Below are 26,694 nucleotides of genomic sequence, written 5' to 3' on the forward strand. Positions count from 1 at the left end.
CACACTAGAAAGACGCTACACTACCGGGTGTTTAGAGAACATTTAGCGCAACGCTGGGACGCTCCGCGGGTGTGTGGGTTCAGCCAAAGAAGTCCTCTGTTAAACTATATACACATCACCAAAGTTGCAGCAGTGCAGGATAAATAACTTTAGAGTAACATCAGCATTTGGGCTGTAAATAATTAACAAAAGATTGACAGAATTGACTGCTCTAGACACTGGCCACTTCTATATATCAGCAGACCACTGGAGTTTGGAGAAGGTGCAAAGACAAAGGAACCATACAGGTAAGTCCTGTTCCTTCTGGGATTATTAGACCTAGTTGTTTTCAACCATTCACCTGCTACCTCTGTAGAAGAATTATAATGGTTTGAGAAGGCATTGCTAAGGAAATGAACATCTGTAAGCACTAATACTGGTTAATTGGGGCCTTGTGGATTTGTGGAGGAAAAAGGTGATACTGAACATCCTAAAAGAGAAAAGCCTGTACAGATGAACGCTTCTGTTAATAAAGCTACTAGCAGCTCACATTTCCCTACTGCTAACCAAATCCAACACAATTCCTGAGGAGTTAGCCATGTTAGTCTGTAGTAGCAAAATCGAAAAGAGTCCAGTAGCACCTTTAAGACTAACCAACTTTACAGTAGCATAAGGTTTCGAGAATCACAGTTCTCTTCTTCAGATGCATGGAGGGTAAGAAGAAACTGGTCAGATATATAGGTGGAGAGGGGAGGAAGGAGTAGATGCAATCAGTAGCTTCTGATAATGAAATCAGTCGCTTCTGATAATGAGATAACCATTCATAGTCTCTATTCAATCCAAGTCTGACTGAGTCAAATTCACATATGAATTCCAATTTAGCAGCTTCCTGTTGGATTGTTTTTGAAAGGCTTCTGTTGAACTGTGGTGATCTTTAAGCCCTCCCTTGGGTAGAATGTCCACTTTTTTGCATTTAGAAAGGAAGGTGATGTCTGTTTGTATTTGTGCCAGTTTCTTCATGAGCTTGATGGATCTCCTCTCCATTTGGCTGAATGTGATGCTTTCCATGGTCATAGATCCAGAGGAGTTAGCCGCGTTAGGAACACAATTCCTATTCTTCATATAATTTTACAGGGCAGAGTTAGCCTTGCTCCTGGGAGATAGATGTGCTGTGATGTGTGAAGACCTGTTGTTGTTTTTTAAGATGAATGGATACAGCCTCTAGATGGGGGGAAATAATAAAAATATTCTGTATTGGAAGAAATGCAAAATGGTATAAGTAGGTGGAAGAGAGATGAAAATTTATGGACAATGAATGCAAACGCAAAATCCAATAGCTGCCCATGACACTATTTCAAGGACCATCTCTACAAGAAACCCCTGTGAAAGTTGTGCTTGCAGGGCAAAAAAAAAAAGGTTAACTAGACACCCCAGCTAATGTCTTGAATACTAATAAACAGCAGTTGCCACGCAACCGGAATGCTTACTAGATGTTCACGAAATAAAGAAGATACTATTTACTATGAGTTATTCTGCACACTTTGGGGATAATGCACTTACAATCCTCTTTATAGATCATTTGGAACGGATTTTTTCATGTACGGAACAAAAAATCCACCTCAAACGATGGCTAAAGTGCATTGAAAGTGCATTATCCAACGTGTGCGGAATCACTCTATATCTAAGCATAGAAATATCCTAATGGGCTAATTACAGAGTGAGTTTTTAAAGACAACAGCTGACATCCTTACATGGGATGTATTGCCTACCAGAGGTCTTACAAACAAGTTGGCTTTTAACCTGCCCAAGCCCTGCCTCTTTTTTGCTGCTATATATAAGGCAAAATTCATGCGCTGCAGAGGCAAAATGGTAGGCAACAAAAATGCACTCCCGCATTATTTAGTCCCACATCACACATCGTACCATATGAAACTCTGAGAATCTGGGGCTGTGCCCATCGTGATAGTCTTTACATCAGTTTAGGTGGACAAGTAGAACAGGGCGCTTTGCTAGCATGACAGCGAACAACACAATCAGTGTGACCCTGTATGCTCAAAGCTTTTATTGAGACGTGTAACTCAATTTATCTTCCATCTAATGAAAGGAAATGCTCACAGGTTCTCTCTCATCCATCAATGGCCTAGTCTCAGATCTATAGCTCAGCAACCTTGCTACATCATGTAGGTCCAAGGATATGGTTGGAAGGAGTACAATATAGCCGTTTTGCTGAAGCTAAGCAGGTCTGTGTCCAGTTAGTGCTTGGATGAGAGATCTGTTAGGAAATCTCTAAATAAAGGATGCAAAATATAATAATGAACCTTCATAACCAAACCATGGATAAACAACTGTCCACTGTACAACATACCACTTGAATTAGCATAACATTAGCATGAATTAGCATAACAAAGCAATGGTACTGGAATCTGTCCCTCTGTGGTTGCGGTTTCTTCTTTGTAGTGCTGGAGACTGGGACTATATTAATATAATTGAAATCCATGGTTAAGGGTAGATTCATTGTAGTCATCCCACAAACTTTAATAACTAGGTTCCAATCCAACCTAATTATATAACTTCTTTGGCAATATAATAGTATGCCTCAATTAGAAAAGTGAGTTGAGCTGCCTTTTCGGGATATAACAACATCACAATCAACTCTGAGCCTGAAATGTAAAATGAAAGTAAGGTATGGTTCAGCAGCCATAACTAGTCTAAAGTACTAATCGTGTTGATAAAGGGAAACATTTTTGCTTCCAGTTGGTAAGTGAATTGCTTTTCAGTTTGTTCAGGGAGTAATGTTTGCCTTTGCCTGAGGGCCCTGCCTGGTTGAGCTCTGATAGTTGGAGAAACTGAAAATATACAAGCAACTTCTATTGAGGGTATCTTTATAAAAATGACATTTCAGGGCCAAACTGGACATGTGGCTGTTTAAAGTGTTGGGCTCGGGGTTTCCAGCTCATGTTTTCTGCAGCCACACAGCAACTGCAGGGAAGGATTGTTTTAAAAATAAAGGAGAGTCCATTTGGGCTCAGAACACAGGCACAGAGAGGGGGAGCACTCCTGCCTTCCCCCTGGGTGGGGGCAGTTACTTCCTAGCTTTTGCTTTTCCACATGGAGTGTTCTGTGCACACGGAGCAGCAAAAACAAAGAAATAGCTCCTCCTCCCGCCAGCATACCTTAGATGTAGAAAATAGATGGGAGCAGTGTTCAGAGCCCAAACAAGTTCTCCTTCATATTTTTTTAAATAGTAAAGAGTCCAGTAGCACCTTTAGACTAACCAACTTTGTTGTAGCATAAGCTTTTGAGAACCACAGCTCTCTGTTCTTGAAAGGTTATGCTACGACTAGGGTTGTCAGGCTTCCCGGTGGGAGAGTGGGGCCTGGCACTTACCTGCAGGGGTGGGGTGATGCGCATGCACAAAGAATGTGTGTGTTCCCGCGAGCACGATGACATCACTTCCAGGAAGTGACATCATCACGCAGGCCCTGGGAGCGCACCCATGCTCCGCAGGGGCCCAGATTGGGGCCACTGCAGAGCGTGGAAGCGCTCCTGCCCTCCACAGCGGCCCCAAACGTGCTCATTTTGGCCCTGATCGGGCTTGTTTCAGGACCATTTTGGCACGGTTCAGGCCCATTTTGAGCCTGTGCTCCACAGTGGCCCGACACAAGCCTGATACAGGCAAAAATGGGCCTGTTTTGGGCCACTGCAGAGCGCAGCAGCGCTCCCATACTCTGCAGCAGCTCAAAACGGGCCTAATCTGGGCCAAAACAGGCCCAATCCAGGTGGCTGCGGTGCACAGGAGCACACAGTGCCACAGGGGAGCGCACATGGAAGGTGCCCTCCCCCGCTGGCCAGGTAAGCGGGAGCAGGGGGTGGGGGGTGGGGGTGGGGTATCCCCCACCCCCGGCGGCGGTCTGGCATCCCTAGCTATAACAAAATTGGTTAGTCTTAAAGGTGCTACTGGACTCTTTACTCTTTTGCAACTACAGACTAACACAGCTAACTCCTCTGGATTTATTTATTCTAACAGACATTCCTTGCAGGTGCATTGCAGTTGCAGGGAACCCGAGTTGGGAAATATGGAATCAGCTCATTTAAATCCTGTGCCTCATTTGTTCCTCAGAATCTGTGTTATTGGAAATGCATATTCTCTCTACTTTCAGTGCAGAACTAGAGTTATGCTTAATAGCAATTAATATTAATTAATGATCTCCAGACAACAAAGTTCAGTTTCCCTGGAGAAAATGGGTGCTTTGAAGGGCAGACTCTGGGGCATTATTCCCTGCTGAGCTCCCACCCATCCCCATCTTCCCCTCCCCAAATCTCCAGGAATTTCCCAACCCACAGTTGGGAACCCTAGCTATCACCCCGATGACTCCCTTGGGAAGACAGGCACTAGAATTACAGTATTTTGTAAGATTTACTTATTTACAAATACACAGGTTAAACACACAGGAAGGCACAAATAGACAGCCACAGGGCAGTAATCGCTACCCTGTCAGAGAGATCTTGAATCCTCAAGGTGTTCAGTCAGCTCTAAGAGTAACTGTCTGCTTTTTCCTTTGTCCAATTTACTATCTAAAAACTGTTTCCTTTACTCAAACACAAACACAAATACACATACAGACTTCTGCTCTTTCCATCCAGTCAAGTGCAAAGCCCACAGCGTCTAAATCCAGATGAGCATTTAGAAAAAAACTAATTCCTGACATTCAAGGCCCTTTACAGAGATACTTATCCTACTGTATAAAAGGATAACCATGTTCCAGACAACTCACTTCCTACCCTGGTGTAACTCCAGAGGGCGGTGCCATGGAGGGAAGCCCACAAGAGGAAGCCCATCCCTCTGAGAGCACGCCGCTGCGGGAAGCCCAGGCAGGATCAAGTGCGGAGCAGGCAGCAATGCCTGCTCCTTGCCTTCACCCAGCTGGAATCAGAAGTGGAGCAGATGGAAATGCCCACCCTCGCCTTTACCGGGCTGGGATCAGATGCAGAGCAGGCAGCAATGCCTGCCCCCCCTTCACCCATCTGGGATCAGGAGTGGAGCAGGTGGCAATGCCCATCCTAGCCGTCACCCAGCTGGGATCAGGTACAGAGCAAGTGCCAATGCCTGCCCACAACCTTCACCCAGCTGGGATCAGGAGTGAAGAATTCAATATATAAATAGAATGTTATTATTATTATTATTCACCCAGCTGGGATCAGGAGTGGAGCAGGTGGCAATGCCCGCCCCCAACTATCACCCGGCCAGGATCAGGAGCAGAGAAGCTGACAATGCTCACCCTTCGCCTTCACCCAGCTTGGATCAGGAACAGCACAGGTGGAAATGCCCTCCCCTTGCCATCACCCAGCGGGAATCAGGCATGGAGCAGGAGGCAATGCCCGCCTGCCTTCACCTGGCCAGGATCAGGCATGGAGCAAGTGGCAATGCCCGCCCGCTGCCTTCACCCAGCCAGGATCAGGCATGGGGCATATGGCAATGCCTGCCCCCCCTTCACTCAGCCTGGAACAGGAGCAGAGCAGGTGGCAATGCCCACCCACCCCTTCAGCCCGTTGGGATCAGACGCAGAGCAAGCAGCAATGCCCCCCCCTTCACCCAAACAGAATCAGGTGCAGAGAAGGATTCAATGCCTGCCCCCTTTCACCCGGCTGGGATCAGCCGTGGAGCAGGTGTGCCCACACCCCCTTCACATGGCCAGGACCAGGAGCTGAGCAGGTGGCAATGTCTGTCCCCCACCTTCACCCTGCCGGGATCAGTCACAGAGGAGGAGGAGGCAATACCCGCCTGCCCACCCTCCCCTTTCGAGAGCCCATTGTGTTTTCCCCCCACAACGGGCTTTGTTACTCATAGTTATTAAAACACATTTCCCTTTCTTTTTGCATGGCTGAGCCACAGTCATTAGAGGCCATTCTACAATAGGACAAAGGTGTAACATGGGTGATATTGTCATGAGCTAGGAAACAATTAACTAAGGCTAATAATTGTAATTAGACCTAAGAGACTGGGATCAAGCAACAATAGTTTGTAACGGCAATGGTAGTACCATCAAACACTAAATGATGTTACATGGCAACAATCAAATGATGACAAATACGGATCCCTAATTATATTTGATTGCCATATTTAATATCAAATACAGATATTTAGAGAATATTCAGCAAATATTCAAGCAGTCAGACAATATCTGAATGCTTGAACATAAAGAAGTTGGACATAAAAATTCATTAAGAATTCCAAGAAGAATTTGTAAATTCATTTCAGTTCTTCTATTGTTACATTTGTATCCTGCTTCTTCTCCGAGGATCTTATATATTTGTGTGTGTGTTTGTGTGTGTATTTATATAACAGCCCATCGGCCCCCACCCTCTGCCAGCCCACTTCATTGTGATTAGCCACTCATTAAAAATGAGTGGAATAGAAAATCAAGATGGAGGAATCCAGGAAAGAGATCGAGCCAGAGTTTCAGCAGTGCTTTGATTCATCACATGTGCGAAAAAGAAAAAAAAGAAAGGGCTGGCGCTGTGATGTCATCAACAACAGCATTGGTGACGAAAGCACCAGCACTCATCAATCCCCTGACCAGGGCTTTTTATCTGCCGGAACGCTCTGGAATGGCATTCTGGTAGTTCTCAGAACTGCCCTCCTGCTCCTGGCCATGTCAGGATGAAACGGGCCTGAAATGGCCAGGATCGGGCCTGAATCTGCCTGGAATGGGCCACTGCTCGGTGGGGGAACACTCCCTCTCCCAGCAGTAGCCGATTTCTGGCTGTTTCAGGCCTGAATTGGACCGAAACAGGCCCAAAATGGCCCTTTGGGGCCTGAAATGGCCAGGATTGAGCCCAAAGCGGCCCGGATTGGGCTTCTGCCAGGCAGTGGAACAATCCCCCAAAGGAAATAACCCAATCCTGGCCATTTGGGGCCCAAAATGGTAGAAACAGGCCCCAAATAGCCAAGATAGGGCCCAAAACAGCCAGGATTGGGCCGGTGCCATGTGGAGGAATGCTCCCCGGCCCAGCAGTACCCCAATCCTGGCCATTTTAGGCCCAATCCTAGCTGTTTGGGGCCCCAAATGGCCAAAACTGACCAAAACCAGCCAAGATCAGGCCCAAAATAGCCAAGAATGGGTCGCTGCTGGGCAGGAGAACACTCCCCAGTCCCACAGCAGCCTGATCCTGGCTGTTTGGGGCACAAAACAGCCAAAATGGGCTAGAAACGGCCAGGATTGGGTTCAAAACAGCCAGGATTGGGCTGCTGCCAGGCAGGGGAGTACTGTCCTGTGCAGCAGCAGCCCATTCCAGGCCATTTTGGGCCTGATCCTGGTTGTTTCGGGTCTCTTTTGGCCCAATTTGGGCCCAAAATGGCCAGGACTGGGCCCAAAATGACCAGGATCAGGCCACTGCTGAGTGGGGGAGTGCTCTCCCATGTGGCAGCAGCCTGTTCCAGACTGATTTGGGCCTGATCCTGGCCGTTTTGGGCCCATTGTGGCTCAATTTGGGCCCTAAACTGCCAGAATCAGGCCTGAAACAGCCAGGATCAGGCCACTGCCGTGCAAGAGAGTGCTCCCCTGTGATACAGCGGCCTGTTCCAGGCTGATTCAGACGTGAGTTGGGCTGAATTTAGCCTGATCCAGGCCAAATCAGGGCCCATGTGGAACACAGGAGTACTCTCAGGGCGGCCACGGTCTGTGTGATGACATCACTTCCTGGAAGTGACATCATTGCACGGTCCCGGGAGTGCGCACGCTGTGTGTGTGCCCATGTAGCAACAGGCGTGCCACCTCCTCCCAGGAGCTGCCCCGAGTGAGAGTTCCCCCACCTCTTTCCCCAGAAAGAAAGCTCTGCCCTCGACACATTTTGACACAGTGCAGATGAAAAAGAATGGCACCACACTGACCAAACATGAGAGGTGCAAAAGGGCCCAGACAAGCTGATTCCATGCCTTTCAGCTTGCCTTCTTTTTTTAAAAAAAAAATGTGTATTGGATGGGTTAACATACATTCTACCAATCATTTTACAACATGTTTTCCCATTATATTAATATATGTAGCCCACCCTCCCCCTTCCCCCTTTTCTATGTTGACTCCCAACAGCACTATGACTCCTTTATTTCTTATCATTAACTCTACGTTACTTTCATTTGTCCCTACAATTAAAGGCAAAATTCTAGCTTATTCTTTATCATTACGTTTCTATAACTATCAATAGACTACTCTTATCTTATCAGATCCCCTTTAATTCCAAATAAATTTTGATTTTGATTTTTCCCCATTCTATAAAAAAGTTCACCTAAATTTCTTCTCATAACTTCCTTATCAATCTATTCATTTCCACCATATACAACAGTTTAAATCCAATCTTCAACCTAATACAATTTGTAATAAAGTGTATAACTTTACACTTTAACTTTAGGTTCAATCCCTTAAATAGTACTTATACCTTGGAACTAAAAACTTATTCCTTCAGGTAATTCCATCTGTAGTTTCATTCTTATATTTCTCTCTCTCTACATCTTTTGCAAATAAATTTTGCTTTTACATTTTCCCCAATCTATAGAAAGAAAAAGTTTTTTTTTTACTTAAATTTTGTTCTCCTTATTTTCTTATCAATTTGTTCATTTAGCTTTACATTTTACGTTTTTCAATTTGTTCATTTATCTTACATTATCAATTTGTTCCTTTAGCTTTACATTTTTACCATAAATTCAATCCGCTAAGTAGCTCTTGTAGCTTAAAGCTGGAAACTTAGTCCTTTAAGTAATTTCCATTTGTAACTTGAATCTTGTACTTCTGCCTCGTTTTCAGGCTTCATCTTCCACTTGAACAATATTGGTCAAATCCACATTCACCCATTACCCACATGTTTATCGGATATCTTCCGTTTGCCTCCAATCCGTGATTTTTTCCTCTTCGTTCACATTCCTGCTTCCAATCCGTCTTTCTCGCGCGTCCCTCCAGTCACACGGCCGCTCGAAAACCGCTTTTTGGGGCGGGACCTTTTTTTCTCGCCCATTTTTTTAAATTTTTTTGAGCGCACTTTTCCCTTATTTCGATCTTGCCTTATAAAGAAACATCATTGAAGATAATGATGCCTCTCTTTCCCCCACTAACAGCACTGATGGCTCTCTCCCGTTTCTTTTTTGGAAATTTGGAAGCATGTGGGAAGCTTTCGTGGGCATTTCCTATGCAGGACAGTTCAGTGCCTGAATTTTACTGAAGTTTCACTTCCTTGGAGTGTCATTATTTTGATATTTCGTAATTTCGATATTACAGTAATATAAAATAAAAAAAATAAAAAACAGTTAAAAAGGAAGTTTCGCGAGTCCGTTCTGAGGATGGATTCACCCCAAAATGATTTTTCAAACTACCAGATTTGATTCAGAAACAGCATAATCAATAAATCCAATGCTATGAAGTCAAAAACAGTCTTTTGCAGACTACGGAGCACTTGCAAGTTGAATCAGCCAATAGGAACTCTCGGAACAGCCGGAGAGACAGGAAGGGGGGTGGTTTTTAAAAAAACTACGTAAATTGCGCATTGGCCCGTTCACGGCCACCGTGAAACTCCCGTTGAAAACCTGTGACCACATATTCGGGAGAAATGCGAATGAGATGCGTTTGTTTAATGAGGTAATGTGACCGGCACTCGGGATTGCGTGGGGAATGCAGGGAACATGCGACTTAGAATGAGTAATGTGGATTTGACCATTATCTCTTGGTAAATTCTTCTGTTGTACATAACTGGAGTTGACTCTGTATTCCATGTTTATTGTTAACTCTTCTGATTGCTTCCTTAAAAATTCTGCCAAAACTTCAACGATTTGTTCTTGCACACTTTGCGTTGTTACCCCTAGCATATCGTGAATTCCCAGCTTAATGGCTGTAGTTTTGTACTCAATTACTGCCACACGTTCTTGAAACGCTTGTTTTTCAACTTTTAAACTAGATGTCAAATCGGTGGTTTTTTCCTCCATCTCTTGAGCTGTCTGCTCTTTTACTTGTAGTTCATTCTTCACCTCCTCTTCTGCTTTTAGTAAATCCTTTATGTTTTTAATCAAACTTTCTTCCATTTTCTGCATAGATTGGCTTAATTCTTCATAGCCCTCTGTAAATTTTTTCTCAGCCATTCCTATGGCAACCTGCCACTCCTTCTCTACTTTCTTCATGGTTCTATGCTGGTTTCTTCCCCGCCCCAAATATCCTTTTTATCTTTTGTTTAAAAAATCCAAACTGCTTTAATCTCACCAAATGTCGGGTGGAGAGTCTCTATGGTAATATATTGTCGAAGGCTTTCACGGCCGGAGAACAATGGTTGTTGTGGATTTTCTGGGCTGTATAGCCGTGGTCTTAGCATTGTAGTTCCTGACGTTTCGCCAGCAGCTGTGGCTGGCATCTTCAGAGGTGTAGCACCGAGGCAGCTGCTGGTGAAACGTCAGGAACTACAATGCCAAGACCACAGCTATACAGCACGGAAAATCCACAACAACCATAGTCTCTGTGGTAGCTTGCTTCGTCCTTTTCCCTTCCGGAATGGTGAGTATCCACTTCCTTTTGTCCTCTTGTTGCTATATCTCGTGTTTTTTCCTTTGTTTTCCTTCCGAGGTCTTCTTTGCTGTTTCCACTTCCTTCTTGCTCTCCAGATTAAGCCTCTCTAGGCAATGTCACTCGTTGTTCTTCATGCATTCTACCCTCTCGCGATGTTTGCTCCGCAGCTTCTCAGCCTCCTCCCCTTTTTTCACTGCCAGTTATCTCTTCCAAAACTGCAGGTATGCATAAACAAAAATAAATTTCACTTCTTTTGCGCTTTATAGTCTATCGAATTCACCTTTTCCTTCAAAATGCCTTGCTCCTCTCTTGTTCTATCAGCTCAGTCCACAATTTTAACTTTTAGTTAAATCTCTCTTCTCATTTTAAGTCCAAAAGCAAGATAAAGATCTTTTACCTCCATTTGTTCTGTTTGGGTCTTTGTGCTGTTTCTTTCATTTCAAATTGGCCAAATCTGGTTCTGAAGCTTGGTTTCTGGCAACCTTATGCCAAACAAATGATTCAAAGAGTACTGCAGAGATTTTAGCTCACCCCTCTCTGAGGGGACCTCAAGGCAATGAGGAAAATCCTTTATCCCGGACTTCCCCCGCCGCCGAGCTCACTCTCTCTCAGGGTCTCGTAGCGTTCTAGCTCCTCTTCTACCTGTAGAGGAGTGGCAGCAGGTGATCTAAGCACTTAGCCTGCCCAAACAGTTACTCTTGACGGTCCAGCTCCCTGGACCGTGTCTGGTCGCCATCATCCAAACCGGAAGTCATCACCTTTCAGCTTGCCTTCTGAGGAGTTGTCTTCCTGGTGCAAAAAGGGCTTAAGGCAACCCTGTGAACATGAAGGCCAAACAAGTATTTGAATCAATGTTTCCCACCCCATCTATGTCCTCTTTCTTTTCTTAAAGCTGTGCTATCCTTATAGGGGATGGAAGGCACACATGCTGTTATGCAGTTCAGAGGCAGCAGGAATTATAACTAGCTGTTGATATCAAGATACCATGACAACAATCATTTTCTGATTTTCTTTGAGATTTTAGTCTCTCTCTGTTCCTGACAATGAAAAATGTGAAATAAGCTTACTCTGAAAGCAGTTACAAAGTTGAATTCTTAAATGTATGGGGGTTGAAAGTGGGGGAGGCAAAGCCCAAACAAGAATAAGTAAGTTTGGGATGGCTGCCAACAAACACATAAAGCCCCTGACTTTCTATCAACAAAGGTAGGAGTAGATAACTTTGTTACTATCAGTGTGGCATGGTATTTTACAAATTAAAAGAAGACGACCCTGCCGTTAAGGAGCTGACAATCTAAGGCCCTTTTTTGCCATGGCAATTTTAGCTGCATTTGGCCCCATATCTCTTTGGGCTTCCTTCTGAATTGCCTTCAGATTTCAATGTAGCGTTTCGAGGGTTCTCTTCTGATTTTTCTGCCGGCTACATCCCTTTATTTACAGATACTTAGGCTCAGGTTCAAAGGGGAAGGAGAATGAAGCGTCCTGGATGGCAGTTCCGGATATAAAAGGCAGTAAGAGAGAAAAAACCCTGCCACTGTTTAAAAGAGCAGATTATAAGAACGAAACTATAATTCAGATTTGTGAATTACCTGGAAAAGAGTGCTTCTTTTGAAGCAGACTTTCTTTTATATCACTTCTGTTCATAGTCCTAAAATTTTTAAAAAGTAAAAAGGCAAAAATAAAGGAGAGTGAAATGTAGGGGGTAAACCATTTCTCTCCAGCTACACCTACCTCATTAATTCGTACAGAATTCTTCCATGGCCATTAAACGTGGATTTGGATTTGTTTTTTCTCCAGATGTCAAGGAGAAAGCGATGCAGAGAGGCAGCATATCTACTGCATGCTAAATAACACAAGGTGCAGGTTTTCTTTCTCTTCATCATTTTAGAAATTTTACACATAGCAGCAGGAAACGTGATTTGCAGAAAAACTTTGCCTCGGTTAATTAGAGTTGCCAGCTGCCTCAGGAAAAAAGATACCCTGGCCTTTTAATAGATGCTTAATGAAGTTATTAACCAGTCGATGTTTGCTAGGTACCTTCATGCCAATGAAAAACGTCAGCTGCCCATTTGCACGCATTAAGTCTCTATTAAAGGTAAAGGATATTTTTCTCCGGGCCAGTTGGCATTCCTATTAGTCATAAACTGTGTTCAAACATCACAACTAATTGCAATTGCGCATGAACATCACTTGCTGCCCTGTTCATGAGTTTCCCTCATCTTCCCTTTGGTTTGAAGAAGATCCAAATTGCCTTGACATCCAAATGAAGGGGCATTGGCAAATTGATGCTTGTTAACTGCCTGCAAACTATTATTCTAAATTATTATTATTTATGTCATTTATAGTATGCCTTTTTCTCTGAGACTCAAGGCGGATTACACAGTGTGAGGTTAGTACAGTCAATATCAGCAACATTTCCATAAACAATGCCATAGCATAAATAGATTTGAAAGAAGTTCACAAAGACATAGCATTAGTAGGACTCCAATACAACATAGTGGTGAGGTCTCCGGTTCCTAACTCATTCGCAGATCATCTGAGATCCCTTCCCTACAATACAGCCCTCCTATCTGAGTAAAAAAGCCTTTATTAATCATTTGGTCTTGTATCGTTTGTGGAAAGCCAGGAGAGTGGGGGCTCTCCTGACCTTTTCAGGCAGGCCATTCCACAGGGTAGGGGCCACCACAGAGAAAGCCCATGTATGGGCTGCTGTTGATTTCACCCATGTGCAGGCTGGCACCTGCACTAACTGAAGAAGTCTCTCACGTTCATCCACCCCAAGAGATCTGCATGCATAAGCAGACTTCTAAACACCTTTCCCTGCATCTCGCATCAGAGGCAGAAACTGGGTGTGCATCAGAATGTGTACCTTACTCTAGAAGTTGCCTGCCTGCTCGGTTGGAAATGCAACTGAGTGTTCATCTAAATGCACATCCCCCATTCACTGTGCTGCAACTGGCCACCCCTCAATAGCTTTCCAAAGTATTGATACAGCTGGATTTGGGGGAGGGTTTGCTAGTTTTCACAGTTAATTCAATGTGCAGGGAAAGAATTTGCACTTCTAAAGAGTTCTTTTGGTTAGCAGCTGCCATTGCGTCTGTCCTAAACCTTCTAAGACCCGGACCCTGCTTCCACCTCCTTGTCCTTTCCTCATCTGCTCCTCCCTTCCTTAGAACCCTCTTGGTCACCAGCTTCTGCGGCACTTCAGCCGCTCAGCTTTTCCTTATGTACAATGGGAGAGCTGCACAGCACCCATTGTGCTTTATGGATTGGATAATTGATTACTTTAGATTTGGCCTCTAAAGCAATTCTATTTGGCCCACACCCACTACATTTTAATCAAGATCAGGGCTTTTTTTCAGCAGGAACACGGTGGAACGGAGTTCCGGCACCTCTTGAAAATGGTCACATGGCCGGTGGCCCCGCCCCCTGATCTCCAGACAGAGGGAAGTTTAGATTGCCCTCCGTGCCATGGCGCAGAGGACAATCTAAACTGTCTGGAGATCAGGGGGTGGAGCCACCGGCCATGTGACCATTTTCGCCGAGGGAAATGTAAACTTTTAAAAACTCCCCCCTTGTTCCAGCTGACCCAAAGTGACATCATTGTGCGGTCCTGAGTTCCACCACTGAGTTCCACCACCTCTTTTCCCAGAAAAAAACCCCTGATCAAGATCATTCAGAAAGAAGTATATGGTTTTATAATTCTAATTTTATCACATAATTCTAGGTGGGAAAAGGACCACTGCCATTCTGCCTCTTGAAGGGATTTTCAAGTAACGCATGAGTTTTACAATTATCTTCATGGCCTAACTGACAAGCTTTGACATTCATAGTGTTCCCAGATCCATTGCAATCAAAACATGCCTCCCTGGGCCACTGACGGTGGAAACACCGGCTTGATTTCAATGATTGGAAGTGTTCCCTGGCAGTTTGTCTCTGGACTTTCCACCCATTTTCTCAGACATCATTGAACTCTACACTAGACAACCAAGCAGCAGAAAAATGAAAAGAAATTAATCTAAATCTTGTTAGTACTCCTAATTGTTATAGTAAAACAACTGAGTTTTATCCTGGCAGAAGGCGGGTTCAAGTAACCGGCTCAAGGTTGACTCAGCCTTCCATCCTTCCAAGGTCAGTAAAATGAGTAAAATGAGTAAAGTGTAGATGACTGGGAAAGGCAATGGCAAACCACCCCGTAACAAAAAAGTCTGCCAAGAAAACGTTGTGATGCGATGTCCCCCCCATGGGTCAGTAACTAATGACTCGGTGCTTGCACAGGGGACTACCTTTACCTTTAAGATACCTTGTGGGGAGACTCGCATCTTAAATATTATTTTTTAGCTCAGTTTGAAACACCAGTCCAACATCCCTTATTCACTGGGACCAAATCAACAGATAAACTGCTACCCCTCCACTGGAATGTATCAGTTGTCTTATAGTTGAATGCTCATAGTATATATTCCATACAGCAGCAACTGGCACCCTCAGAAATCTAATTACAGAAATGTGTCAAATGCTTCAGCAGGTGCCGAGGAAGAAGCAGGTGCTAATGTGCTCTGAGGTATGGAATGAGAGCATCTAAAAACCTGTAGCTAATATCACCACCAACTATGCCATATAAATATAACCTGAAATACAAAGGGGTAAGCCTAAAAACAAATGTGACCAGAGCACAGTGGAGTCAAGGAAGAGCTAAGGAAATGGTTACCACAGCAGCCAAGTTGGAATCTTCACAGGATAATTTATTTCATTATATTTTAACCGTATTCATTTCATTTATACCCCATTGGAGACCCAAATTGGCACACGTCGTTCTCCCTCCTCCATTTTATCCCCACAATGGAATCTTCCACAATGATCTAATCACGCTTGCATCTGACCCGTTTTCCCACTTTATTTTCCGATAACTTACATAACCAGGACCGGCTTTTTAAAAAAGAGGTCCTGCTTCTATGCCTTTAATAACAGCCTGGTACGATGATTTTTAATAGATACCACTTTTCCTGTTATGAAGTTAGTGATAACAAAAGCTTCACATGCTAAATTACTGTATATCGGACAGCTGTTAAAAGCCCAGGTGAAGAGCCTGTAAACTCTTCACAACCTAAAAGTTAATGGACATTGGGGAGCCAGCCAGCAGTACTTACTGTTTTACCATTCGCAGGCAGTAGAGATTGTTATGAAAGGATAAATGTGCTTTTAGAATAACACAGGATAATTGTTTTCATTATATTTTAATCGTATTCACTTCATTTATACCCCATTGGAGACCCCCAATTGGCACACGTCATTCTCCCCTCCTCCATTTTATCCCCACAACAACCCTTCAAGGTAGGTTAGGCTAAGAGTGAATGGGCCAAGGTCACCCAGCAAACGCCTGTGGCAGTGAGGGTTCACATCTGGGCCTACCAGAGCCTCATCAGACACTCTAAACACCTCACCCCATTGGCCTTTAATCTGTGGAATAATAAGACAGTGGGGCAATTAGATCATGTTACATCCCAGAAAAGGAAGAACAATTTAGAATGATCCAAAGGAAGCAGAGTCTCAAGGGCCAAGCTACAAGTGACGCCTGACACCAGTTGGACACTTGTCAGCTTCCCTCAGGTTTTGATGGGAAACGTAGGCATCCTGGTCTTGCAGCTTGGCTCTCCAACTGCTGTCCAATGGGCTTTTCAACTGTCACTTGTCCAACATTCCGCCAAGCTGCCTACATTTCCCATCAAAACTTGAGGGAAGCTGACAAGTGTCCAACGTGTGTCATTCATTACTTGTAGTTTGGCCAGTCTCATTTCCAGTATGTGACTAACCTGTCAGAATGCCTTGAGAGACTATTTGCCTGCTTATTAGTAGCAGCCAAGGACCCTGGAAGGTCTTGTATGGGGATGCTAAAGTCAGTCAAGTCTTGATAAATGTCACTTTCCTTTCAGGAATGTTTTTACATCTGTTTATTTAGGGAGCAAATAATCAGCCAAAAGAAAAGATGGGGTATAAATACTGTAATTAGTAAATAAAAATCATAAGGCTGTAAGCCTCACTGAATTCAATTCAACAAGACGGGAACCACAGAGAAGGGCATGCATTTCACTGCTATTTCATATGAAAGGCGAAATGGCAGGAATTTTATACATGGCTCCAAATTTTTCAAGAAACACAACACTAACCTTTAGAAAAATAAACAGAGAGAAGGAGACTAAAACTGTTTTTGTTCTGTGCTCCCTTCTGTCCTCCTTGGAATTGGAAACAAATCCTACTATATAAAAGGCAAACTGCTTTGGGGGCAACTCACTTTTTATCCTCTCACAGGTGCACTCTGACCTCAAGGCTGCTGCAAAGAGCCTGCTTGCCGCTGCGAGAGGGCCTGGCAAATTGACGGCCTGAGTACTTCTCCCATAGACAAGTGGGCACTTCTCAGCAGCCTGGAGGCCAGAGCAGGAGGGCACTGAGTCAGGTGATTGCCTCCAGCGCTAAGGCACCAGAGGGGGCACCAGGGCTGGGGCTAGGGGTGCGCACCACAGAGCTGGCAGCGGGGGCACACGCCATGGAGCTGGTGGCAGCAGCGTGCAGGTGGCTGACCGGGCGGGATGGGAAGCTGCCCGCGTGCCACCCTGGCCACCTGCCATGCCTGGCCCGCAGCTACTGCAGCCTCCCAGCTCTCCTGCGCTGTTGCCGCCACTGCCAACACATGCCCCCGGAAGCAGCGGCTGCAGCCCAGGCACGGTAGGCGTCCAGCATCGCGCATGGAGCAATGGAGCGGGAGGGCTGGGAGGACGCACGCACGCCTCCCCAGTCACCCGCTGTGCCTGACTGGGCCAGCAGCCTCTCAGCCCTCCCGCCCAGCTGTGCGCCACCCCGAAGTCTGGGTGTGTGTGTGGGCGAGGGGGCAGGAGCAGTCCTGAAGCTGACCCCCCTGGCCTTAGGCACCAGAAAGTCTGGTGCCAGCCCTGTGTTGAGGGGAGGTGCAGGGAGGAGTGCCTGGGCTGTCGATTCGGCAGCGAGAGTGGGAGGGCGCTGAGGGGAAGAAGAGCAGAATACAAATTAATCTTTGCGTAGGCGCATTGCCAGGAGAGGGCCCACCAAATCAATGGCCTAAGCACTTCTCCCAGTGCCTCACCTGAGGTTCGCTGAGGAGAAGTCCTGAGGGTGCTAGACACTTGTCCACACTTGCCTGGGAGGGGGCCCCGCTGGATTGTATGGAACTTATTCTCCCCTTCCTAAAGAGGCCTGGCTGCAATCCTGAAGGCAGCTTCTTTGGAGTAAGCTCTACTGATTGTTATGTTTCATGAATAATAAAAAAAAAATGACCAACACTTTTCTAGAGCCCGTTGTATTTTTTTCACACAACAGGCTTCGTTGCTAGTCGTTTCTGACAGAGCCATTTTACCTACTCTGGGGCCTAACTTTTTTTTAAATTTGCTTTTCCCTTCAAAGAGTGAGTGTTGAGGCCTCTAAAATACAGACACCCCAACTTACCCAGCTCTGGGTACCTGGTTGAGGCCAGCACAGCCATTTATTTATTTTACCAGCTGAAAACCTGTGTACGCTTTCTGGGAGCATGCCCTGCTCCACATGCATAGGATTGGACAGATAGATTAGAGTCTGCTCGGTTTCCAAAAACGTATGAGCAGGCTTTATGAGTTCAACTACATTCAAAGTTGAAAAGATTAATAGACACCAATTTTAAATAGTGCAGAGTGGAAGAAGAAGCAGACACTCGTTGACCCAGCTTAACTGCTCTGCTCTCAACCCCCCTGCTGTTCTTTCCTCTGCTAACCTCTGATCCCAAGGCATAGTAAACAAGGCTTTGTGGTAGGCTACTAGGCCCTAGAAACTAGGACTGCCCATCTCACTTTTCCTCTTTCTCTTATCAACCAGCCTTGACTATAGCGGCATCTTTTTTCTAGGGTGGGGGGAGCTCACACCCTCGGGTCAATCTGAGGGGAGACTCAAGCCCTCTCTGCCACACCCCCTGGGGTATTTGGTAGGGTTGCCAGCTCCAAGTTGGGAATTTCCTGGAGATTTGGGGGGCGGAGACTGAAGAGTGTGGGGTTTGGGGAAGGGAGGTGCCTCAGCGGGGTATAATTCCATAAAGTCCACCCTCCAAAGCAGCCATTTTCTCCAGGGGAACTGATCTCTGTGGCCTGGAGATCACTTGTAATTCTGGGAGATCTCCAGCTGGCAACCTGGGGGCTGGCAACCTTAGTACTTGGTTACAGCTTTGGGGTTTGATATGAAGGTTGCCAGCAGGCCTGGAGAACAATGTCCTGTCCTTTTAGCAGAGATTTTATGCATAGAAATGCATAGAAGCTCTTCAGGGCATGGAGATGAATAACATAATATTGTTCCACACAATGTGTGGTCCGAATGTCCCTCAGCCAATTATAATAAGAGAAGAACGCGGAGTCCTGTAGATGAAGCAATCTATAACCGTTTATTAAACGATGGAGGAACAATGGTTACACAGAGAGTAAAAGGTCTCTTCATGTCCAACGCTCATCAAAGCTACAATAGCAGTGCAAAGCAATTAATATCTTTTGATTAATTATAATATTTGTTATTCTATTGGCTCAAGTGGGTGACCACCTCTCATGATACAAGTGTCCAGGGGTATTCTTATTGGAAGAAACAACTTAGGTCAACAGCACAATTACAATATTACCCAATTACCATTGCTTATCTTATCTGTCCTTGCTCTATCTCTAGAAGGAACATCTCCCTTCCTTTCCCACACATCTCTTTCATAGGCTTTTCATTCTTTCCCATTCCTCTGGTCCATGTAACATTTAGCAAAGGCTCCCCGATGTCGCTTTTGGCAACCTTGTGGGTTTCAAGCAGAGAACATTTCTCTGTGTTCTGTGGGAGGGGAACGCTCTCCCTTCCCTAGGAATGTGCTCAAAGTTACATTCAGCACCCATTCCTCTGCTTTGTGGTTTCCTCCCAGCCTTGAAAGGTTCTTTTAATCTAATTAACTTGCCGCTAGCTTTCTTATCTCAGTAACACGTTTTCTTTCCCATTCTTTCTGTTGCTACATTTTGCATAAGCAGTTTTACAAAGAAGTTTCTCATGAACAGGTATTTGGCAAGCGCAATCTACCTGGTAGCAAGCTTCACAGTATCTGATCTCACTTCTCACAGTAAGTGATTCTGCACATGTTGGATAATGCACTTCCAATCCTCTTTATAGATCATTTGGAATGGATTTTTGTGTGTTCGGAACAAAAAATCCACCTCAAACAATTGATAAAGTGCATTGAAAGTGCATTATCCAACGTGTGCGGAATCAGCCAGTGATTCACATACATTCTGCTTTGGTCTTTTGTTTCAAGTCTCATTTTCTTGCAAGTTGCGTTACAAATACTACATTAGCTCCTGAGAATTATAAAAGTGCATGACAATAGTAAAAGGCACATAGAGGTACATAAAATCTCTTTCATTAAATCTACTTCCCACAATATGATAAATAACATCCTATTAAACCTCTATTAAAGGGACATAACAGTGTTCTCCAGGCTAGTTGGTATCCCTACGAATTGATACGAATGTTTTTCCTGCTATAAAAGTGAATAATGATATATTAGTTTTCCCCCCACTGCTTTACCAGAATAATAATAATTTTTAAAAATGGAAGGAGGGCTGGGGGAAGATTTCCACAGGTATTTGTGAGGAGAAATACATCAATTGCTGCTTTTGCACATGCTAATTCATGAGAGTCATGCAAAGTGTTTCAAAATGGTAACACTTTTAAAAAATATGATCGTATGCATCCTATATTCATGGGCTTTACCCTGATAAGCTATTTCTGTTGGCCTTTTTAAAAAAAAGTCACATGAACAGAGATCCGTTCAAAACAGTCTGTTACAGAAGTTTTGGCAAGTAAAAGTTAACCTTTTTTAAAACGGGAGATAGTATTGTAGCTTGGCCTTGACTTTTCTTCAGAGAAGCTGTTTGTGTCAAGGGCAACATTTAAAGGGCTATGTCAGCTGCCTCTATAAACCCAGCACCATCTGCTCTTCTGTGGTGTTCACATCAAGGATTTTTTTTAAAAAAAATGAGCCTGATTTGGATATTCATTTTTCACTGTTTCTTTGGGAAAGGTCATTTTCCTGCCTGATGAGTTATTTATTGTGCTGTTTATTATTCTTTTGCACGCCTGAGACCCTACATCTTGACATTTTGTGGCTTTCTAGCTGCAAATTGGACCTTACTATTTTTCTCCGGGTGTTAATTACTAGCCTGGCCTTCTGCATCTCTGTTCCAACCTGCCCTCAATTTCCAGGATTCTATTGTCTCGTTGATAAGTGGTGAAGGAGGAGGAGAGGAGATGAAAAGCCACTACTGAATTGCCTGTGAAATCTCAAACAGTCCAGAAAAAAGGTCATCCTTCTAACTCCAGTCTCTCCTCTTTGGTTTGCCTGTCTCGAGCAACTGTTACTTGGTAACTGACTCTTGTAGACAGGCAGGCTGCAAGAACTCATCCCCTCTGTCTCGTGATTTGAAAACATCACATTCAGGTGCTTAGACAGTCCTTGTTGAAATAGCACTTGCTGTTTTTCTTACAGTAGAGTTCAAACATGCTACATATAAGCAGAGCTGTCTTTACTTCGTCCTGTATCAATTACAGCATCATGCCCACGTTTTGTTAGAAGCTATTAGCCTGTCTTTAAAGGAGAGCTACCTTCCCACCCATATAGTTCTTGTGATGATGGGGTAAACTGCAGAGCTGCAACCGCACATTGTTGTATATTGTGCTGTTATTGTGTACTGAGCCTGGAGCTCAGAATGATTGCAGCCCAGAGTGATTTCAGCCAAACAAAGCTCTTTATTGCAAGCCAGAACAGACAACAGCAGACACTACTCACTATACACTACAACACTCAACAGAAAAGACTGAACAGAAGCCCTCAATATATATACAGAAGCTCCACCCCAAGAATAACTGATAGCCAATGAGAACACATACTTTACAATACCATCATTTGCATAAACTATATACAATGCATGAAGTGGGCAGCCACTGATTGGTCTTTATTATAGAGGACCGATTGGCTGCTGCCTTGAGAAAGTAACCAGTGATGTTGCAGGGATTACGGACCAATGAGAATGCAGGCATTGGGAGCCTTGACTGAACCTTAAGATCAACACAGTATAGTGCATTACAATCAATACAGTAAATACGTTAGAGGCCTTGCTCGGCCAACTCAACCCAGTACACAACAGCTGTTATTGTACTGTAGAAATAATTTGTAGCTAGATAGTCATCTCCACCCAGGAACTTCCAGTCTGAAACGGTCGCTGTTGTAGATGCCGCTCAGAAGCTAACTAAAGCCGCTAGGAGTGCCAGCTAAGGTGTAGAAAAATGTCCTGTGCCTTTAATAGAGGCATAATGGGATGCTATTTTCCAGGTGATGTTGTTAAACACTATGCCATAAAAACCTTCATTCAAGAGACAGGATAGTTTATTATTTTATATATTTATTTTATTTATGTCATTTATAGTCCACCTTTCTCACTGAGACTCAAGGCGGATTACGCAGTATGAGATTAGTACAATCAGTATCAAGTACATTTCAATACAGGATCAAGGACATTTCCATAAACAATGCCATAGGGCAAATAGATACAAGTTTAAAAGATGTAGTATTAGCAAGAATCCAATACAGAGTTAGAAAAAATACTGAAGCAGAACATAATCAATTCTAGGACTAACATTAGACAACATGGAGCACTAGTGGTACATAGGAATATTTAATGCAACAGATAATATGTCAGGCAATATAGTGATGAAGTCTAAAGCCCTTAACTCATTAGCGAAGCATCTGAGACCCCATCCCTACAATACAGCCCTCCCATTTGAGTAAAAAGCCTTTTTGAATAGTTCGGTTTTGCATCATTTACGGAAAGCCAGGAGAGTGGGGGCTGTCTTCTCTGGGATTGCTGGCAACCATAATAGCAGGTAGCTGGTGGCAGAGGTCCCTGCAAATAAGCATCCCAGCAGAGGGATATTTAAACAGGCTTAATGTTGCTTGAAAGTAAGCCCCATGAAGATCAGTGGTACATAACAAAACGGTTTGTATTGGGCTGCCCGTTCTGAGAATCTTGACGTGCTCCTGTTATTTGTTCAGCTTGCATTAAACTAATATATTCTTGCAGCATCACAGCAAGATGGATAAGTCAAGCTTTTATCTCGAGGGTAGAAATCCCAACTATTTAGTTTGTGCTATTCATACCTGTCCCCGCAGTGTTATGGCTACATGCATCTTAGTTTCCCCATGAAGCACCAACTGCGATTGGATTGCTTTTGCAAACAGAATTCTGACCAGATTGTTATTCCAACAGAAAGGGGAGCAAATGTTTTTCTCCCACCCAGGGCTTTTGGGGGGGGGGGAAGAGGTGGTGGAACTCAAGACCACACAATGACGTCACTTTGGGTCAGCTGGAACAAGGTGGGAGTTTTTTAAAGTTTCAATTGCCCTCAGTGAATATGGTCACATGGCCGGTGGCCCCACCCCCTGATCTCCAGACAGAGGGGAATTTAGATTGCCTTCTGCACTGCTACAGCAGCTCAGAGGGCAATCTAAACTCCCCTGTCTGGAGATCAGGGGGCGGGGCCACCAGCCATGTGATCATTTTCAAGAGGTGCCAGAACTCCGTTCCACCACATTCCCGCTGAAAAAAAAGCCCTGATGATGAGAAATCTGAGCCTGAAGGCTCATGTCCTACAATATCTGGTGAACTAGAATCTCTATTCAGAAGAAATGTTTTCGATGCAACTTTGGACAATGTCATCTGCACATTAGAACATAGATTCAAGGTAACATTCAGTTCTGTCTTACAATATGTGACACTTGAGGAAAGGTGGACTGGAAGTAGCTTCTAAATGTCTACTTTACGAGTGTCCCACAGATCTTACTGAGAATTTTTTTCTTGGGAAATGTTGCACCTGAAAAAAAGCTCTTCAGAACAGATACTTTTAGAAAAGAATATGAACTACTCCTGCTTATATTATTAAATGACATTTACAAGAAATAACTGCAACTCACTTTCAGTGAAGTGCGCATAGCCCTATGAATTTTTACACACCACCAGAGATTTCGACAGAAGCTGAAGGAAGTTTCAGGAAACTAGTCCTCATCAAGAACTGTAGGCATTCTACAATGGGGCAAGAACGGTTACGACACCTAGCCATCTTGTCTATTGGGTGTGAACTTGCATGAGAAATTAACTTTGGGAGGATAATTCATGATTTTGCAATGAAAATGGTCAGAAAAAGGAGGTTTAAAAAATGAAACTTAAAAAGTGATCGGCCTAATGTTTACAGCCATGTTGGTCCATTATTATTTTTTAAAACCAAGACATTGACAGGAAAATGACCAAAAAGTTATAAAATAGTTAGCAAACTTGTAGGATTCTCAGGCTGGTTGTTATTGTTAAAGCGAAGGCTGGATTTTTTTTTCCAGAAATGTAGAATATGTAACCGTAATTTCAGTATTAAAACAAACTTTTTTGATGGCTCGTGAGATTCTATTTATGGGATGAGGGACTGTGGTGTTGATGGGAGGGGGAGCCCATATTGCAAGTTTGTACTTGCTTGGTCCTTCTAGTACCACTGGCAAGGACTTACATGATCAGGGCTTTGGGGGGAAAGATGCCTATCCATATCATCTGCAGTACTTGAAGGCCGCTACAAGAAGGTCCCAATGGCTGAGCGGGTCTGTCCGTGCAAGGCAGGGAAAGTAGAAACAATTGAGCATGTTATACTTGCCTGTAAGTTCTACCACAAAATATGTATAAAATATATCCAACCTGTATTGAAGAAACTTTCAAGCTCCTGTTAGGTGCCGATCCCCAGATCATGTTGGCTAGTGCTAGTTTTTTAGCCGCGGCCTGTAGAATTCGCAGGGAATGTACAACGGAGTAACATCTGGTTTTATCCTTAATCCTGAAAGTCCACACTTTTGTATTTATATTGTCAAGCTTTTATACAGTTATTTTTACAAGTGGTGTATTTTGTGTATGATACTCACTAATGCTTTTACAAATCTGTATTGGTTATTAACTGTAAATAAACCGATTGATTGATTGATTGCCTATCCATCTTTTGAAAGGATGGTCTCTCAATCACCTCCACTGCAGGTTAAATCTAGACTTTGAAATGCCATGACTTTGTAAAATATATACAGAAAAGGAAAGACACAACAGAGAAATGAATTAGAAACACAGTATTTTCCTAAATCTGGGACCCTGCGCATCCACGCATAGGTGCAACCGCCTTTCTCCTACTACATGAGCGCAAACTAGATATTAGAAACATAACTGTACACTGCAAAGTAAAGGTCCCCTCACAGTTCAGCATGCACTTTGTTACCATGTACCAAAATATGCACATGTTAAAACCATAATGTTATAGCTACACAGTCTCAGCCTAACCTATCTCACAGTGGATCTATCAGTCAGATGCAGTGATAGATTGGCTATCAATATCAAAATCTAAGGCAGCTCCTTGGTATAAACTAATCAAATTTGACCAGTTAAGATCTCCCTACCTAGCCAGTATTTCTCATTACAACCTCAGAGTCTTTCACTGCTCTGCGCTTTCAGATGATGCAGACAGCTCTTTTGGCAGGGCGTTATTCTCACACCCCTATGGAACATCGCACCTGCATTTGTGGATCATCTAGAGTGGAGAACCTTTCCCACTACCTAATTTATTGTCCATGATATAGTGTACCCAGAACTAAATTTTTGACTAGAATCCTATCAGTGACAAACACATACTCTGAAATCGAGAAGATTGTGTTTTTGTTATCTGACGCTGATAATCATGTGTCCTATAGAGTCTTTCAGTTTGCGCTCACAGCCAAAAAGATAAGATCTAAGGTGGTACTGAATGAGTCTGTTTCGTGACTCCTGGGATAGTTTGGTATACTGTATTGTTTTAATTAATTTTAGTAACCCATACAAACTGTGATAAGGGATTTAATTGTTTATTAGTCAATGTTTGGTGAATTGTGACGGCCTATAGCTATAGACAATAAACTCTTTTGACTTGACTTGACTTTGTTACCGTGTACCCAAAAATGCACATGTTAAAACCATAATGTTATAGCTACACAATCTCAGCCTAACCTATCTCACAGGGTTGTTGTGGGGATAAAATGGAGGAGAGAACGTCAAAGTAATCCACTTTGGGTCCCTACTGAGGATAAATGAAATAAATAAATAGGAAGAGAAGTCTCAAAATGTAAATTTGGATCAAAATATGCAGGAGGGAACTTCCAACAGGTTACGTTTCTCTGTAGGAGGAACCTATAAGACTCATAGCTTCTTCAGGAAACATGTAAAATGGCCCTGTTGGGCAAAAGCTGGAGGCCAATGTCATAAATCCTGCACGTCAGAAATCAATGCACGTCTGTTCCCAAAGCTAGTAACTCAGCTGCCTGGTGGTGGCGATTTCCCTGTATACTACGACATTTAGAAATAACAGCTGTTGGCACTTAAAGACCAGCACAGAGTGGAGATCTTAATATTTTAAGCAAACTGCATACTGTTCCCTGTTTTTCCTTCCTGGAGCATCCCAAGAGTTGACTTCGTTATAAAAGTGGTGGCAATCTAGCTCTCCCCAGTTGAGAATTTAGCATGAATGTGCTGGAGCCATCTTTGGTACAAGGAAAGAACAAAGCAAATGAAAAGCAAACATTAAAGACAGAAGGATTCAGGAGGACCAGGCTGATTTAGATCAAGAGGGGATCCGCAGCAGGTGGATATTGTACTACGGTAATCATTCTCCACCTAAATTTTCTGGTCTAGAAAAGAAAATTCAGATAGTGAATGAGTACAATAGCACCATATCTGTGTACATTCTCTGCAATGTAAAAAGTGATTCTGATTTTTTTTGGTAGGCATGCCACAAGAAGAATATGATAGGTAGCTGTGTTAGTCTGTCTGTAGCAGTGAAAAGAGCCAGAGTCCAGTAGCATCTATAACACTTGTGGTAGGAGATGAGCTTTCATGAGCCACAGCTCACTTCTTCAGATACAAGAAGAACAGCTATTGATATATCCAGGGCAGGCACGTCCATTGAGGCATTGGGGGCAGCCGCCACGAGCGCTGAACTTAGAAGGAGGTGCCGTCCCTGCTCGCCTCTCTGCTCCTTTGCTGCTGCTGCTCGCCTCGGCTCGGGT

General features: G+C 43.8%; 1 protein-coding gene across 1 annotated transcript in view; it reads left to right on the top strand.

The window, feature by feature from the left end:
* Nucleotides 1–255: 255 nt before the first annotated feature.
* The window catches only part of SSTR2 (somatostatin receptor 2), a 49,544-nt gene continuing 23,105 nt past the window's right edge, over nt 256–26,694 (top strand). The window contains exon 1 of the mRNA XM_054977848.1: nt 256–287. The gene's annotated coding sequence lies outside the window, so the exon portion shown is untranslated. The remainder of the gene's footprint in view (nt 288–26,694) is intronic.

This window comes from Eublepharis macularius, chromosome 4 (assembly GCF_028583425.1).
Source record: "Eublepharis macularius isolate TG4126 chromosome 4, MPM_Emac_v1.0, whole genome shotgun sequence".
NCBI lineage: Eukaryota > Metazoa > Chordata > Lepidosauria > Squamata > Eublepharidae > Eublepharis > Eublepharis macularius.